The sequence below is a fragment of the Cebus imitator genome, unplaced genomic scaffold (assembly GCF_001604975.1).
Source record: "Cebus imitator isolate Cc_AM_T3 unplaced genomic scaffold, Cebus_imitator-1.0 Scaffold581, whole genome shotgun sequence".
NCBI classification, from domain to species: domain Eukaryota; kingdom Metazoa; phylum Chordata; class Mammalia; order Primates; family Cebidae; genus Cebus; species Cebus imitator.
Window position 1 is genome coordinate 484,454 of NW_016107896.1, and position 17,200 is coordinate 501,653.

The 17,200-nt window shown below is 38.8% G+C and overlaps 1 protein-coding gene and 1 pseudogene across 8 annotated transcripts in view; both read right to left on the reverse strand.

Annotated features, from left to right (window-relative positions):
• The window catches only part of ZNF727 (zinc finger protein 727), an 83,052-nt gene that overhangs the window by 13,809 nt on the left and 52,043 nt on the right, over window positions 1-17,200 (reverse strand). For 4 of the 8 annotated variants that reach the window (XR_005197970.1, XR_001821052.2, XR_005197972.1 and 1 more), the window contains 2 exons: window positions 17,017-17,148; window positions 6,574-7,034 (listed from right to left, as the gene is read on the reverse strand). The exons of 1 other annotated variant lie outside the window; for it this stretch is intronic. The gene's annotated coding sequence lies outside the window, so the exon portion shown is untranslated. Of the gene's footprint in view, window positions 1-2,070; window positions 2,088-6,573; window positions 7,035-17,016; window positions 17,149-17,200 lie in introns of those variants that run through there. 3 more of the 8 variants (XR_005197968.1, XR_005197967.1, XR_001821053.2) reach the window with 3 other exon arrangements.
• Window positions 15,488-17,200, reverse strand: part of LOC108294458 — a 2,842-nt pseudogene continuing 1,129 nt past the window's right edge.

The following is a 17,200-nucleotide window of genomic DNA, read 5'->3' on the forward strand; positions in this document are numbered from 1 at the left end:
CTTCTGCTTGATTGATTTGGCTATTAAAACTTGTGTTTGCTTCACGTAGTTCTCATGCTGTGTTTTTCAACTCCATCAAGTCGTTTATGTTCTTCTCTAAGCTGATTATTCTAGTTAGCATTTTGTCTAACCTTTTTTCAAGGTTTTTGGTTTCTTTGCATTGAGTTAGAACATGTTCCTTTAGCTCAGAAAAGTTTGTTATTATCCATCTTCTGAAGCCTGTTTCTGTCAATTTGCCACACTTCTTCTCAGTCATTATGTGATCCTGTGTTGTTGAGGAGTTGTGATCCCTTAAAGGAGAAGAGGTATTCTGGTCTTTGATGGTTTCATCTTTTTTGCAGTGTTTTTTCCCCATCTTTGTGGGTTTGCCTGTCTGTGTTGTCAGGGAGCTGCTTGATTGATACTGTTTTTACAAAGGGGAGAGAATGATATGACTCCCAATATTACAAGGGGTGTACAAACCCACCATGATGTTATTTCTAATATCCAGTGAAGGAGAGGATGGTATTACTCCCAATATCACAAGAGTGTACACCCTTCAGGTGACATTGTTTCTAATATTCAGGGGGGAAGGTGATATTTTATCCCCATATATTGTTTCTAATAAGCAGGGTGGGAGAGTATGATATTACTCCAAATATCACAGAGTGGTTACCTCCCCCTGTGATATTGTTCCTGACATCCAGGAGGAAAGAGAATGATATTACTCCCAATATCACAGGGGATGTACATTTCCCCATTGCTATTGTTTCTAATATTCAGGGGAAAGAGAATGATATCACTCCCAATATGAAAGGGCTGTGCACCCCCTATGATATTGTTTTTAATATCTAGGGAAGGACAAGCTTATATTACTCTCGAAATCGCATGGGGTGTACACACTTTCTGTGATGTTGTTTCTAATATCCAGGTCAGGAAAGAATGATATTACTTCCAATATCACAAGGGGTGTATAACCCCACCTGTGATATTGTTCCTTATACCCATAGGGAGAGAAAATGATATTACTCCCAACATCGCAGGGAGTGTACACCCTTCTTGTGATATTGTTCCTAATATCCAGGGTGGGGAGTGGATTATATTACTCTCAATATCACAAAGGATGCACAACTTTCCTGTGATACCATTTCTAATATCTAGCGGTGGAGAAAATGATATTATTTTCAATATTGCAGGGGGTGCATATCCTTCCTGTGATATTGTTTCTTACATCCAGAGGGAGATAAAATGATATTCTTCCCAATATTACAGGGGGTAAACACCATCCCTGTGATATTGTTCCTAACATTTAAAGGGGGAGATATTACTCCCAATATTGCATGATGCACAACCGCCCTGTGACACTATTTCTAATATCTGGGGGGGAGATAATGATAACACTTTCAATATTACAGGGGGTGTATAACCCCACCCCCTGTCATAGTTTCTTATATCCAAGGGGAAAAAGATGATATTATTCTGAATATCATAGTACACCACCCCTGTGATATTGTTTTTAATATCTGGAGGCAGAGAAGATGATATTACTGCCAATATCACAGCAAGTGTATAGTTTCTAATATCCTGGGGGGAAGAGAATATTACTGCCAGTATCGCAGGGGATGTACACCCCACCTGTGATATTCTTCCTAATATCTAAGGCAGAATAGGATTATGTTACTCCAAATATCGCAAGGGGTGTACACCCCCATAAGACATTCTTTGTAATAACCAGGAGGGAGAGGATGATATTACTCCCCACATTGCAGAAAGTGTGCACCCTCCCTGTGATATTGTTTCTAATATCCAGGTAGGGAGAGGATGATATTACTCGTAGTATTGCAGAACCTGGGCCGGGCGCGGTGGCTCATACCTGTAATCCCATCACTTTGGGAGACCAAGACAGGCGGATCACTTGAGGTCAGGAGTTCCAGACCGGCCTGATCAATATGGAGAAACCCTGTCTCTACTAAAAATACAAAAAAATTAGCTGGGCGTGGTGGTGCATACCTGTAATCCCAGCTAGTTGGGAGGCCAAAGCAGGAGAATTGCTTGAACCCAGGAGGTGGAGGTTGCAGTGAGCCGAGATCACCCCATTGCACTCCAGCCTGAGCAACAAGAGTGTAACTCTATCTCAGAAAAAAAAAATGATTCTGACCCAACGATAGGTCACAATACACACATGAGAAATAATTTAAGCAAAAGTTTTAACACCTGGGTACTAGGCTGAGTGATATCACACAATCTCCTCATCTTTGAGGGTGACATCTTTATCTGTTAGCTTGGTGTGCATATGAGAGTCACAGTGTCACATTTGGGCTGGGCTATCATATGACACCCTCTACAACGTCTGAGGGCTTTATACAGCATGCATGACAGTTGCATGCTGCTCTGAGGCCCACATGCTCATATGGACTCACAATCCTATATATTGCCTTAAACCCTAGTATAATAGTCAACATCTCTCATTTAAGCTGAGTTCAGGAGTGAGGCCCATTTTTATGCCTGTGAGCTGGTTCCAAAAATGGGTCACAATGACACTAGTGGCCAGATCTACATACGAGTGTCATAATTCCATCTTTATACTTCTTTCATTTGTTAGCCTCAGTGCCTCAAGAGTGGACTTTTAAATGTGGGATGGTGACAACTTTTACTTTCACCTGGGTGTGTAATTGAGAGTCATAATCTTAACTTTTTGATGGGCCTTTTTATGAAACTCTGTACCACCCAAGGAATTTATACAATATGAGTTTGTGTTGTAAACTTCTGTGAGCTTTGTACAAATATGCAACCCAGGATTTTACCTATTGCCCAAAGCCTAGGGATGAGAGGCAAAATATCTTCTATTGCCTGAATCCCAATATAAGTTTGATCATCATGCCTGTGAACTAAAGTAAGGTATATGTCATAATCCCATTTGTGGGCAAAAAATTATAGCAATAATTAACATCACTTAGGTGATGTGGCAAGCAAAATGTCACAATGCCATCTCTAAGCAGAACCTAGAAAGGAGGGTCACATTAACTGGGTGCTGAACCCAGCAATATGACAAAATTGCACAGGTGAAAAAACTTAGACAAGAGATGAGAGTCAAAACACCCACAGAATGGGCCAAAAATATGTCAAAATACTCTCTGTAGCTATGGCACAGGCAGGACAGTAGCATCATCAGGGTGCTGGGCCCACAAGTATGCAATAATTCCCTCTTTATTCAAGACTCAGGCAGAAGATTAACATCATCTTGCTCCAAGAGATCAAAAAAAGTTTTGTAGGCATGGTTCAGAAAAAAAGTAGTCACATGACCTAAACGCTGGGCTCAGTAGTATGTTAAAATCCCACCATTGTAAAGGCCCAGACAGGGGAAGAGAGTCATATCACTTAGGTCATGGTCTCAGAGATATGCCCCAATGTCCCCAGTCAGCTGGACTCAGGTAGAAAAGGAGGGTTGTATCATCTAGAGGTTTCTTTAGGTATATGTTTTATGTCACAATATAACACATGGGCAGAAGCCAGGCAGAAGAGCCACATCACCTGGATGCTAGGTCCTGAGATATGTTGCAAGGCTCCCTTATGACAGAACCAAGGTGAAAGAGTTACATCAGCTTGGTGCAGGTTTAACTTTATGTCACAGTGCTCTATGTGAGTGAAGCCCAAGCATTGAGTCACATCACCTAGATTGTAGGCCTAGAGACATGTCACAATTCCCTCCTTGAAACATAGTCCTGGCAAAAGATTACCATCACCTGTGTGCCTGGCTTAGCCATATGTCACTTCCATGCCCTGTGTTCAGGGCCCATTCCACAGAGGAGAGTTACATCACCTAAGTGGTGGACATAGTGATATGTCACAGGGATGTCTGCGGGCATGGCCCAGGCAAGAATGTAATATCACCTGCATGTTTGATCCAGTGAAATGTCACAATTCTTACTGATAAAAGGGCCAAGGCAGGAGGGTCACATCACCTAGAGGTTGGCCCAGGTCGAGATTACAATTCCATATGTGAGCTGGAACCAATCTGGAGCGGCAAATCACACACATGCTCAGCAAAGATTTGTATCACCATCACACTGACAGAATATTCCGGAAATGAGATTTACAATACCACACCTGTCCTGTTTTCATGTGTGACAGTTGGTTTTATATATGTGAGATGGCGAGTCTTTACTGTCAGCTGGGTGTGCATATGAGACTCACAATTTCACCTTTCTGTTGGGTTCTGTTATGATACTCTCTGTACAAGACAAGGCTTTTATAAAATATCTAAGGCTCTTATAATCTTCTATAACCTCTTAACCAGAAAGAGATCTAAGACATCACTCGTGTTTGCAAAGCAAGTTACAAGAGGCAAAGTTAGTCTTGGTTGTGGGGGTCCACATATGAGAGTCATTATCATGGCTGTAAGCTGTGCCTAGGTATATCTCAAATTTTACTCTGTGGTAATGAAACAGGCATGACAGCCATACAACCTAAATGCTGAGGCAGAAATATTCTAATATTCTCCTCGTAGGCAAGTTTCTGGCAGAGAAGTTGCATAACTTGAAGGCTTGGCCCACATGTATGGCACAATGTCCCCTGTGGGCAGTGTCCAGGCAGAAGAGGAGAGTCATATCACCTAAATGATATGCCCAGAAATATGTCAAAATCCCTCCTGTTGAAAGGGCTAGCAAGGGAGTCATATCATTTCTGATTATAGTCATTTTAACTGGAGTGGTTTGGTGTTTTATTGTTGATTTGCATTTTTCTAATAATTAATGTTGAGCATCTTTGCATGTACTTGGCCACTTGTATGTCTTTTTTGGATAAATAAATGTCACTTAAAGTATCTTGCCTATTACTAAATTCTTATTAAGTTTGTTATACATTGTTTATCCCTTGTCATATGTATATTTTGCAAATATATTTTCCCACACTGTAAGTTGTCTCTTCACTCCATTATTTTTGCCATGTAATTTTTTTTTTAGATTCTGGTAGTTTCACTTGTCTGCTTTTGCTTTTGTTGCCTGCGCTTTTGAGGTCTTATTTAATATTTATTTTCCTGTCCTATTTGATAAAGAATTTCTCTGTTTTATTAAAATAGTTTCATAAGTTTGAGTTTTACATTTAAATCTTCTATTTATTTTTAATTAAGTTGTTTTAATATGGTAATAAGTAGGCACCTAGCTGTATTCCTCTGCATTCAAATAATCAATTTTCCTAGCACCATTCATTTAAAAGATTGTCTTTTTTTAAAAAATGTGTGTTCTAAACAACTTAAGAATTACTTGGCTATAAGTTTACAAATTTATTACTGGGATCATTGGATACTTCAGTCTATATGTCTGTTTTCTATGTCAGTATCATGCAGTTTTGCTTGTTATATATAGCTTTGTGGTATATTTTGAAGTCAGGTAGTTGGATGCTTTCAGCTTTGTTTTTTTTTTTACAGCTTTATTTTGGCTATTTGGGGTGATTTTTTGGTTCCCTATAAATTTTAGGACTGTTTTTTCTATTTCTGTGAAAAAAGTGTTTTTGTAGACTTTACATTGACTCTGTAGATTGCCTTGAGTAGCATAGCCATTTTACCAATATTTTTTATAACTCAAGAACAAAAAATATCTCAAATATTTTATATTTTTTAGTATTTTAATCAATGTTTGATAATTTACAGTGTAGAGAGTATTTATCTTTTTAATTAAGTTTACTGCTAGATACCTTTATTTTCTATTATAGATGCAGAAAAAGTATTTGCAAAAATTTAACATGCCTTTGTGCTTAAAACAACTGATATGCCATAATGAAACATAAACATAAATCCTTGAAACATAAACCTGGGAAAAGAGTACCATCAGGTATAGATGATATATAACTCAACACAGTTAAGGCAAAATATGACAAACAAATAGCTGATATCACACTGAACAACAAAAAAAGAAAGCTTTTTATTAAGATCTGAAACAAGACAATGATGTCTCCTTTAACCACTTTTATTCAACAGAGTACTGGAAGTCCCAGCCGGATGATTTATGCAAGAGAAAGAAATAAAAGACATCCAAATAAAAAAGGAGAAAGTCAAATTATCTCTGTTTGCAGATCACATAAATGTCTCGATAGCAAAACTTAAATACTACACTAAAAATCTTGAGAATAAAGAAATTCAATAAAGTGGCAGAATATCAAATTAACATACAAAAATTAGGAGTATTTTTACATGCCAAGAATAAGCTATCTGAAAAAGAAATTCAAGAAAAAATTATAACAGCTTTAAAAAGTATGTCTCACTTCATTTTAAGTTTACGCTTGTGGTAAGATTTATTTTTTATCATTTGAACATTCGGTATTCTCCAGCCCATTTGTTAAAGAGACTGTTCTTTTCTCATTTTGAGTGATGGAGACAGAAGACAGTCAAGGGCCCTGGGCAAAACCCCGCCTTCAAGTCTAAAACAGCCTGAAGGCTGAAAAACTAGACTGCTGGTTTCAGAAGCAGCTCCACCTTTCCTGTTTCTTTCTGAATAATGCCCACCTGTGCACTTGGAAAAGGAGGTGGAGCCATGGAAATTTACACATTTTGGCAGGGGAAATTTACACATTTTGAGCCTGGACTCTTCAGTTGCTATGTGGTGACCTGGTGTTCGTTAATCTGTGAGGTAGGGGCCTGTTAAAAGAGTCACTCTCACTTTGCTTTTTTTTTTCTTTTTGCCCAATAAACTTTACTCATCACTATTCAGTATGTCTATTAGCCTGTTCATTCCTGGTCATGTGACAAGATCCTGCTTTTAGCTGAATGGAGAAAGTTCTATAACATTTCAGTGTCTAGATGTGGAGCTTGAGGAAGGGTAAAAAGTAAACCAAAAAATTATTTTGTTTGTAAGCCTTTTCATCCTTGGACCTCTCCCAAGGGTAGAGGAAACTGTGTACCAACCCACCCCAACAGCCTCAGGGACATATGGGATGGACAGGAGAATGGTGGCTCCTCATCCCCATCTCCTCTGGGCTGGAAAATGTCAGACATTCATGGTGCCTTCACCTTCACTAGCCAAGGGATCAAGTCTCATCCAACAACAATTAAGTTTTTCTCTCTGTTGAAGAAACCCATTTGCATAAGAATATTTTCTTCCCTGCCCTACACATAAGCCTTTTAAAAATTTTTTCTCATTCTGTCAGCAGTTTACTTTTAAGCAAAAGAATTTTTTTGCTTTGAAAATGTTTTGCTGGGCTAGGACCCCAACAATCACTGCCTATATTTTTTTTTGTAGAGTTTTAATTGTGAAAGTATATTTGTGAGGTTGGTCTTGAGCTGTGGCCAGTCTGGCATGCTTTGTATGTCATTCTGTATGATTGGTAGAAAATTTTGCAGCAGACCTCCATCTTGTTTAGTTTTTAGGAGTATGACCTGTAACCACATGGCAATGTTTTGTTTTGGCCTCTGCCATCTTACAATGGTGTTGTAGGTCTAATCCTGGCTTAGGGAATGAGTCCCTTCAGGTTTCATGTCAGCATGTAACCGTTGCCATTTGCTGATTCTCTTACCCTTCACAAACTGACTTTTAAGTTTTTTTTCCTCTGAGAACCTGATAAGTTATCTTTGGTAAAGTTTGAAAGCCAAAAATATTGGCTGCTTGATACTGCTAGAGTCAGGTAATACAGAATTTAAAAGGATTTTCTTAAAGAATGCTGAACTTAATTAAAAGTGGATATCCAACTTATAGGAATATTTAAAAGACCTTTATATTATGTTTTTCTCTTCTGGGATCTTCTTTTGCTGGGAAAAGTTTTTTCTCAGCCAACTGAGTTTTTTTGTTTCATGTTCTCTTGTCACTCTAATGCATGCATGAAAGGCCAGTAATTCAATCAAGAAATGGCAAATAAAAAAATCTTATGGCTACTGGGTTTTCTTCTGCCTGCGTAATTATATAAGTATTGTGTGTGTGATGTCTATAAAAAATGAGCTCTAAAAAATTTAAAGAATGATAAGCACTTGGATAAAATACTTTCCGAAGGGAAGATAAAAGCTGTTTTAGTTCACATAACTTTAATCTTTCAGAAATAAAAACAGCTTTAAAGATAACTGGTAAAACACAAATGTCTTCAATATATGAGTACGTGGATTAAATCATGCAGGTCAGATACTAGGTTTGCTAAATGTTTTAAGGTTACAAACTGCTTTTTGTTTGTTTTTGAGAACAGTTGTACTTTGCTTCACAATTGGTAAGGCCTGAGGACATATGGAATGAACCACACCCTCAATTATGCTGAAAGGAGTCAAACCCTTGGCTGCACCTAGCACATAATTAAAACTTACCTGGTTTGACTTTAAAGTTAAAATTGCTAGAAGTTACCATTATAACATGTAATTGAAGCCACTGGAAGTAATTTACATATGAGGTGTGTAAGCAGTAAAATGTGTTTTTAATAAAACATTATAAGGAGGTATGGAAATATACATTCTTGCCTAGGGTCAAACAGTTTTTTTGAATTAGATAAAGCTAAAAGTTTAAATAAGTTGTGGAAAGACTGTAAAAATAAATCTTGCCAAAGAAATTCTGTGTGTGAATATTAATTACATTCAAAAAGGTATTATATGGATCTTTTTTGTAAATCAAGCACTGAAATAAAAACACAAGATATTTGTAAGGCACAAATGTGTTCTTTAGCAAAATTAGTAAATTATAAAAGGTTTTTGCTTTCTACATTTCTGAACAATCATTTTGGTTAAATAAGTAATTTATGGTAGTCTGAAACTTTATAATATCAAGTGTTTTAAACCCCTAATATGTAACATTCTTCTCAAAATCAAACTTTAGTTACAAAATTATCTTTCCTAATTTCTGGCTTTTGGATGCTAAAGAGGACTCTTGAAGTATCCACAAAAAAGATAAACAGAATTTTATCACGTTTAGTTATATGGAGTTGCCAAAATGGTGTTCACTATTCCTTAGATATTTTGGTGAATAATATTAATACATGTTCCAAAATTATATGAAATTTCTAAAATTCTAATGTCTGAAGTATATGCTTTCAACCACAATTAGGGTTGTTAAGTTATTGTAAACCACAGAAATAACCAAAAATTTTTGTCAATCATGTTTCTGACTGTAACTACCCTGAACATTTTATAAACAGACAATTGCTGTCTTGTTTTGACTTTTTTCAAATAATGGCTTTTATTCAGTCATAGAACTTTAACAAGTACTCTCAAATTCAGGCTTCTGATAGCTTTGGAGCTTGTGACATTGGAATAGAGGAAAAACATACAGGACTCATGAAGATCTAAAATGTTCACGTGTGATATTGTGCTGTAGCTGGCCTAGAGTTAGAGGCTGAACATCATCATTTCATAAAAGAAAAAGCTGTTTTTAAAATAAGTTGCAACGGCTGCCCCATTCTCCTCACAATAACTGCTGGCCTTGGCTTCTGTAGATAGAACTGCTAATTTGTTCTGCAAACTATGTAAAGCTGCTTACCTTTTCTTATCAGTAACTGCCAGAATTGCTAGCCTTTGCTTACCAGTAATAACTAAAATAAGCAGCCCAAGCTAATTCCATCCTGTCTTCTGTGACTTGTAATAAGTAATTAAGATCTGTGACTTCCACCAGTATCCAATGTATAAACTAACTTCTTTAAGCCACTTAGGTAACAATCGAAGTGACAAGATGTCCTCTAGCCCTTGGAATGTCCGGAGACCCCCACCCTCATCTCTGCCCAGGAGGTGATTTACAGAATCCACTAGCCCTCGGAATGTCTGAAGCCTTTTCGTCCCCATCCCTGCTCCTCACCCCCACTCCCAAGGTGGTTTTTCGGGTATAAAAAGTCTTGGCACCCTCCTTTCGACGCCACAGGTTGGAGAGACGTGAGTCCTCCATGGCCGCTGGCATAATAAATGACCCTGCAATCTGGCATACTTTTGTCTTGGTGTTAATTTCTATGCTCGGTCCAGTATAACACATGAATATCAAATAAAACAAGAGTTAACTGAATGCACTGGACTAATAAAAAACTGAAGTAATCTTTCTGATTTTTGCTTGTAACATTACTGATTCTTGTAATCAGAAATTACCAGAATAAAGGAAACTTATTTTTGAGTTATTTACAACCTTTAATATTTGAGTAAGTTGCACTCCTGTGAACAAAATTTGGAGCATGTTTGTTTCTCTCTGCTTGGCTTCTCCACAATTTGAAAAACAGTTATGCGTATTCTTATCTTATGGTAATACAGTTGTTTGCATCTGTGCAATAGTAATCCTTTTTTTTTTTTTTTGGCAACAGAACACAGTTGGAGAAGCTGGTTGTTTTACCAAGGCATTGACTGAAATGGTATGCTTCCCTTTAAGGAGTCAAGCTCAACTTGCAGAGCCAATCAATGCCCCTTGGAAAAACTGGCTTCATAGCTCATCTACACAGTTGTTGTGCAGGGTTTCTGATCTGTGGTAAGTAAAGAATAACACTTTCTGACAGCCCCACGAGCTCCAAGATTATCTTGGGATCGTAAGAGGAGAGAATGCCCAACTTACAAGTATTTGATGGTACAAACCCATGGCTGCACTTAACCTGAGAAAGTTCCACCTGAAATTTCTTGTGGAACAGAGTTCCTTCAAAGCCAATGAAAAAGACCTATGTAGAAATAATTATTCTTGCTGTACTCTATGCAGGTAATCAGGCCATGTAAGACTAAAGTTTCTTTCACAAACAAGTCAGTCCTATCGTGATTTGTTTTTAACGAAAAAGGAGACTGGATAGGAAAGATTATGTCTCAAAACTTACTATACATTTGTCATTAATTTCCAAACTCATTAGAGTTTTTGCCTACATTTTAGACCAACCCTGCTTATTCCTGTAAACCAACTAGCAGTCTTTAACCGCAGCTCAGAAGAAATAAAAAGAGAAGGGTAATGTAAAAATGTAGATTAATATGCTAGTTCTGGACAATTATCTTGCAAAGTGATGGGAATAAGGTGCCCACCCAAATCTTAGCAAGCATAACTATAGCCCCTAGTTATCTAGGTGGGTCACAGACATTCTTTTCCCTCCCTTGTGGAAAGAGGACTCACTTCCACAGCTTCACCTTAGCATTCAGCTCATGATAAGAAGTCCATGTAATCCCCTGAGACACATTTTTGTCCCAACCCCAATTCCAAGCTTTAGGTTGAAGTCCTAGAAAAGAATACTGAATCTGAGAAATCCAGAGGCTGAGGATGGCAGATCACGAGGTCTAGAAATTGAGACCATCCTGGCCAACATGGTGAAATCCCATCTCCACAAAAAAAGAAAACACGCCATATGTAATCACAAATATTATCTATTATGCTATTGCTGGATGAAATGTTTTGTTGATTATCCTTTTATTTCTCTGTATATTTGCCACTTTATTTGCACTCATTTTTTAATTTCTAGTTTTTTTCTTATTAAATTCTCATGTCAAATGTTCTCCAATTTGTATGTTTGTAACTTTTTCCATTCATATCCCTTCATATTTTTTTCTCCACTTTTATTTTCTCCTTATTCTTAAATTTTTAACTTTATTGTAAATTATTTCAGTTGATTTCTTAATTTTACTGTATTCATTTTTTACTGATATTAATTACATTTCTCCTTAGTTTTCTATTTTCAGTTTATCCTTATTTTTCAATTATTTTTAATTTTTTTTTTTACTTTATTTTTCTATATTTTGTTTAGTAAAACAGAAGAGATGAGCAATTTTAAATTGGCCCAGCCATAGTGATCAAGACTCTTGCTTCTTGAGGCTCTCTGGCAGCCACTCTAACCCAAGGAGTTTCCGATCCAGGGTATTGTCAGGGCCTCCTAGTAGGGCTGCTAAGATCCCTGGGCAGATATTTCATTGTTACAGGCCCATCTAGCATTCAGTGTCATGGGCCATTTCTGCTGCTTTCAGAAGGCCCCTGCAAGCCTCAGTGTTGCTGGGCCAAGGTCCTGACTACCTCCTTGTGTCCCGATGGGTTCCCCACACATAATCCAGGACACCGACTCTTCTTTCCCAGGGCAAACTCCACAACCACTTCACTCCATCAGGGCATGTCTGGACAACATGTGTCTTTTTGTTGTTAAAACAGAAAAAATACTCATTTTTTAGTGTCTTGCTGTGTCACCTAGGCTGCAGTGCAATGGCACAATATTGGCTCACTGCAACCTCTGGCTCCTAGGTTCAAGTCATTCTCCTGCCTCAGCCTCCCAAGTAGCTGGAATTACAGGTACCCGCCACCACTTGCAGCCTTTTTTCCTCCATTTTTAGTACAAACAGGGTTTCATCATGTTGTCCAGCCTGGTTTTGAACTCCTGACCTCAAGCGATTTGCCCATCTCAGCCTTCCAAAGTGCTGGGACTACAGGTGTGAGCCACCATGTGAGGCCAAAAAGTATGTATGTTTTTAAACTTGACATATAATTGTGAAAATGTCAGTTTTATAGGTATACATGCAAATATGTGCAAAAATGCTAATGAGATGAACATTTCTCCACTGTTTAATGATTTCATGGAGTTGCTATTTTCCTTTTCCAGTCTTTATCAATGTTCAATGGGAAAATCCTCAGTGAAGACACCTCAGTATGATAGACAAAATGTTGTACAATCAATCATTAATACATGCCCAGTGAAATAACTTCAGATTTTAATTTGGAGTTCTCACAGCTAGGATTAAAAACTCTTGGTGGTAAACTCACATGATGAGGAGCTATAGTATGTTGTCCTCTTCTCCACATTTGTCTACCACCACAGTTGTTTGAACTTGCCGAGGGAAAAAGTGGGAAATTGATTTCCTCAGACCTACTCATCTCCCTTTCATAGGTTTTCTGGTTGTGCATTGTCCAGTTTGCTTAGAAGCTCACGATCACAGAGGTCATATTTGTCAAGAGAAAGCTTTGTTGCACCAGGATTAAGTGAAGATGTTTACCTCCCAGGTCCCCTGGTTTCTCCAGAGGCAGGATGGAGCTCAAAACCTATTACTGAAGCCAGAAAGTGATGACAAAAGTTGAGGGCTGCACACAGGAGAAGAATGCTACCTTTTGCTTTCCAAGTGGTCACCACCTATTCTGGCATTCATCTTGCTTCAGAAAACAATGTATTTCTTGTTCATCTTTCCTAGTATTTCACTGATTGTACATCTAAGGAAGAGGCCTGGATGAAGAGTGGTAAAGAGAACAACTGCATCTTTGTATAGCTAATGCCTTGGTGAGTTTTGAAGTATACTGAGCGGAACCTGAAATCCTTCCTCACTATGGGGTAAGTTGTGTCAAATTCAATTTCCAAGAAAATGGTACCAGGTTAAAGATGTCAAAAACAGACTAAGAACCAGTGAACGAGATAGGGAGTTCTACTGGGGACTTACGGAAGGGAGAAAGTCCAGTGTCAGTGGGGTTAGCAGGATAACCACGTCCACTTGCAAAAAGCATGCAATTTGTACAGCATTTAATTTAGCATGTTTTCTGAACCTTTCACCTGTCAGCTTTCCTTTAATAAAAAATCTCGTGTGGCCTGTCTCCCATACCATAGGATGGGACAGACCAGGATCTCAGATATTGCTCACAGATAAAGAATAATCTCCAGGTTGGCCACTACTAGATTTTTTAGCTTGGAAGTGGAGGTTCTTCCTGGGACAGATTTTAAAAGGTTTTGTGTTTTCTTGAATTGTTGGGTTGACAGTTTATGTAAAGGGCCTGATATGTGTGCACATTGATGGTACAGTTGTCTTAGGTAATGAGACGGCTTCTTAGTTGGTAGGGTCTGTTCCTGTTCCAGGTGTGACTGGGTGTGTATAGGCTGCTGAGATGTCCGTTCTCCAGATTTTCATTGGACCATGCTATCCTGGGACCCCCGTTTCACTATTTTCCAAGGTGGGACATGCAGAACTAGACCCTGAAATTGTGGTTCAAGGTGACCAGGCTGAGGCTGCCCTTTAAAAGGCAGAACTGCCAGGTCTGTGTCTTATTTTCCTTGTCACTTTAACATATCTTTTGGCATGGAGACCATAGAAGAGTCTGAGTATGACAGACCTCCACCTAGAACTGGTATTATTTAGACGTAACTCTTAGGTGTCAAGGTAGAGTGAGAGAGCTCTCTTCCTGGCACCGTGTGAGCAGACTACAGCACTGTGACCCTTAATCCTTGGTTCATGCAGTCTTCAGAGGAATCTCAAAAACCATAGGATGTGTGGGTTAGAGAAAGAGCTGGCACAAATGACAAGTTGCAGGTGAAATAATTTGAAGCAGGAAGAGAATGGGACCTGCTTGGAACAGTACATACACTGCCTGGCTGCAGCTGAACAGTCAAGTCAGTTCTCTAATTTGGACCTTGTGCCATGGAATTAACTGGCTGACTTCAGCTCTGCTTGGGTGCAGAACTCTGGTTCTAGAACCAAGTGTGCATTGTGGATTCTGGAATGCCAGTTGGGTTTCACAGGCCAGTGGAGTGAGGAGATGCAGGTGGGCCCACAAAAAGTGATTGTGGGTGGGGTTACCACACAAGACTGGTTGCTTCTGTGTCTACACTCACAAGAGAGGGATCTTTTTCTACAAGGCAAGCTCAGGGACGTCTGAGGCTTATGGGAGCCAGTGAAGAAAAAAGGTGATGCTTAAGGTCAGTACTTTGCCTTTCCTGGCTTGTGGCTCTGGGGGCTCAATTTGCTCATCCAAAAAAAAAAAAAAGGGGGGGGGGCCATGAAAGCCCTTCAGTGACTGCTCACCCCAATTTTACCAGGCTACTGCACAGCACCCACCCTGCAGCTCCAGGTACAAGCCTGTGCTTCAAAAGGCTGGGGAATCTCTGGACTGAATTCAGGGTCCTGAGAGGGTTCACCCCTCAGGGACTCTTCATTCCTAGCCCTCTGTGTCCATCTGATTGCTCAGCATGTCTGCTGTATGCCACTCTTATTGTCTCTTCTTCCCAAGCCCATGTCTCTCCAGGCTGGCTAGGGGCACATGCTGTCCTGTCCATCCTTCCTCCAGTACAAAGCCTCAGGCAGGGGCCACTCAGGTTTCTTCCTAGAATGTGATCTCAGATTACAGCAGCACATTCTGCTCTAACTTACTGACTAGTTCATCAGTAAGTCACTTAATGTGCCAAGATGGGCTTGGGCCTTGACTCTCTTGATCTCCTTCCTTTACTGGGGCTGCACTGGGGGAGGGGGGTGCCATCTGCTTTCTTTGTGAAAAAAGATAGCAGGTGAGGCAGGACTCAAGGGCCAGGGACAGGACAGAGCACCTAGGCTGGCCTCCCCCAAGACTCCATGAGACCCCTGCAGGCAGGAGGGCTCACTGAAGCTCCAGGACCACTTTTTAGGATGGTGCCCATAGCCCCTTCCTGGACTTCCAAGAAGGGCCTACTGTTTCTGCAACCTGCACCACAGTCTTCTGCTTCATTTCCATTAGATGTTCTTCTGAAAGAAATACCTAGGGAACCCTGGGCCTGTGCTGGAGTCTAAGTGGCAAAATCAGTAAGAGAGTCTCAAGAACATAGTTAATTGTTTTTACACTTTTCTGGGCAAAAGGAACTCTGAAATAGTAATGTGCAGAAAATACCATTATTAAGATTTTTATGCTTTACATCATTTTAATTAGGGCATCATACAAACCATTTATTTTCATGCCAATCATTGAATTTTGTTTTGTTCTTTTTTCAAATTGTTACCTGTTTTAGAGGCAAAATCTTAAATATATGTGACACAAATATTAACAAATGAAAGCAATCTATTTAAAATGTAATTAAATTTCTTAGTAAACTTAATTTGTATTACTTGTATGAATTATTTTATATCTTATCCTCAATCTTAAAAAAAATTTAGCTAGGTATGCAATTCAAATTTGACAGAATTTTTAAATAGGCAACTTTTTTAAAAACATTGTATTGGACATGTTGGGTAATGTAATTCTCAAATATCTTGAGATCAAAACAATTGATGTTCATAGTATCTATGAAAGAGACATTATGACCATGCTTTTATAGCTGCCAAAAATTTAGGAGAAAAAATAAATATACTGGCTGAATTACCTATAAAAACTAAAACATTCATTTACTTGTTTTTTGTCTTTCAGTATTTAATAATGAACAGATTTTAAGGCATTCAGAGTCTGCTTCAGTATAGAAATAAGGCCAAACAGTTCTTGTGAATCATTAAGAATATACAGAACAAGCCTATCATTTATATTTTTTAAATCTGATTTATAGTCCAAAAAAATACAGATCTTACTGGGTTTTACTACTGGCAGAAGCTGGGTATTCATAGGGCCTGATGCAACATACCACTCTTTACATATCACCCAATTGCCCAAAATCTACCCAGAATTGAAGGCTGATCCTGCCAGTTCCTAAGAAGCCAGTCTTGCACACACCAAATTTTTACTTAGGCTTGTTTCCCACTTCTACCTTCCAGTAATGTCTGCCAGAACTACACTTCTGAGAGCCCAGGGCAACAGGCAGAAATAAAATCTCCTTGGGTTATAACAAATGATTGGTTTTGTTCTTCCATATCACCCAGCTTTTCTATCCTCAGAGACAGTATAGAAGTTGAAGTTGAAGATGTGCTGTGTCAAGATCTAGAATCAAGGCTGGGTGCAGTGGCTTATGTCTGTATTCCTAGCAATTTGGTAGGCCAAGGTGGGTGGGATCATGAGGTCCGGAGGTCAAGACCATCCCAGCCAACACAGTGCAACCCTGTCTCTACTAAAAATACAAAAATTAGCCGGGTGTGGTGGCAGGCTCCTGAAGTCTGCTGAGGCAGGAGAATTGCTTGAACCTAGGAGGCAGAGGTTGCAGTAAGCCAAGATTGCGTCACTGCACTCCAGCCTGGGTGACAGAGATTCCATCTAAAAAACAAAAATCTAGAAAATGGCTTGATAATTCTAAGACAGAATATAGAGCAGGAACACTAAAACCATATTTTGTTACTCTAAATGAAAAGAGTTCAAGGCATTTTACATTTTGATATCTGTGGTGCACTCTCTTAACATGTGTCAGCAATTCCAGGTTTGACTGCACAGCCTTGCTCTCTACCTCTCTCAGTATACGTTTAATTGTAGAAAAACAATCTGAAAATTTTACAAGGTTTTCACTTACTCTTGCTAGAATGTTCATCTCTTCATCTGGTTTCAATTGTGAGAGTTAACTATGCAGCACGGGTACAATTATGCTCTCTTCATATGCAGAATTAATTTCATTTCTTTACCATATGTATTTTCAATTTTTCACCTGAGACCACAAATTAATTTCAAAAACAGTATTTCTTTTTTTTTTTTTTTTT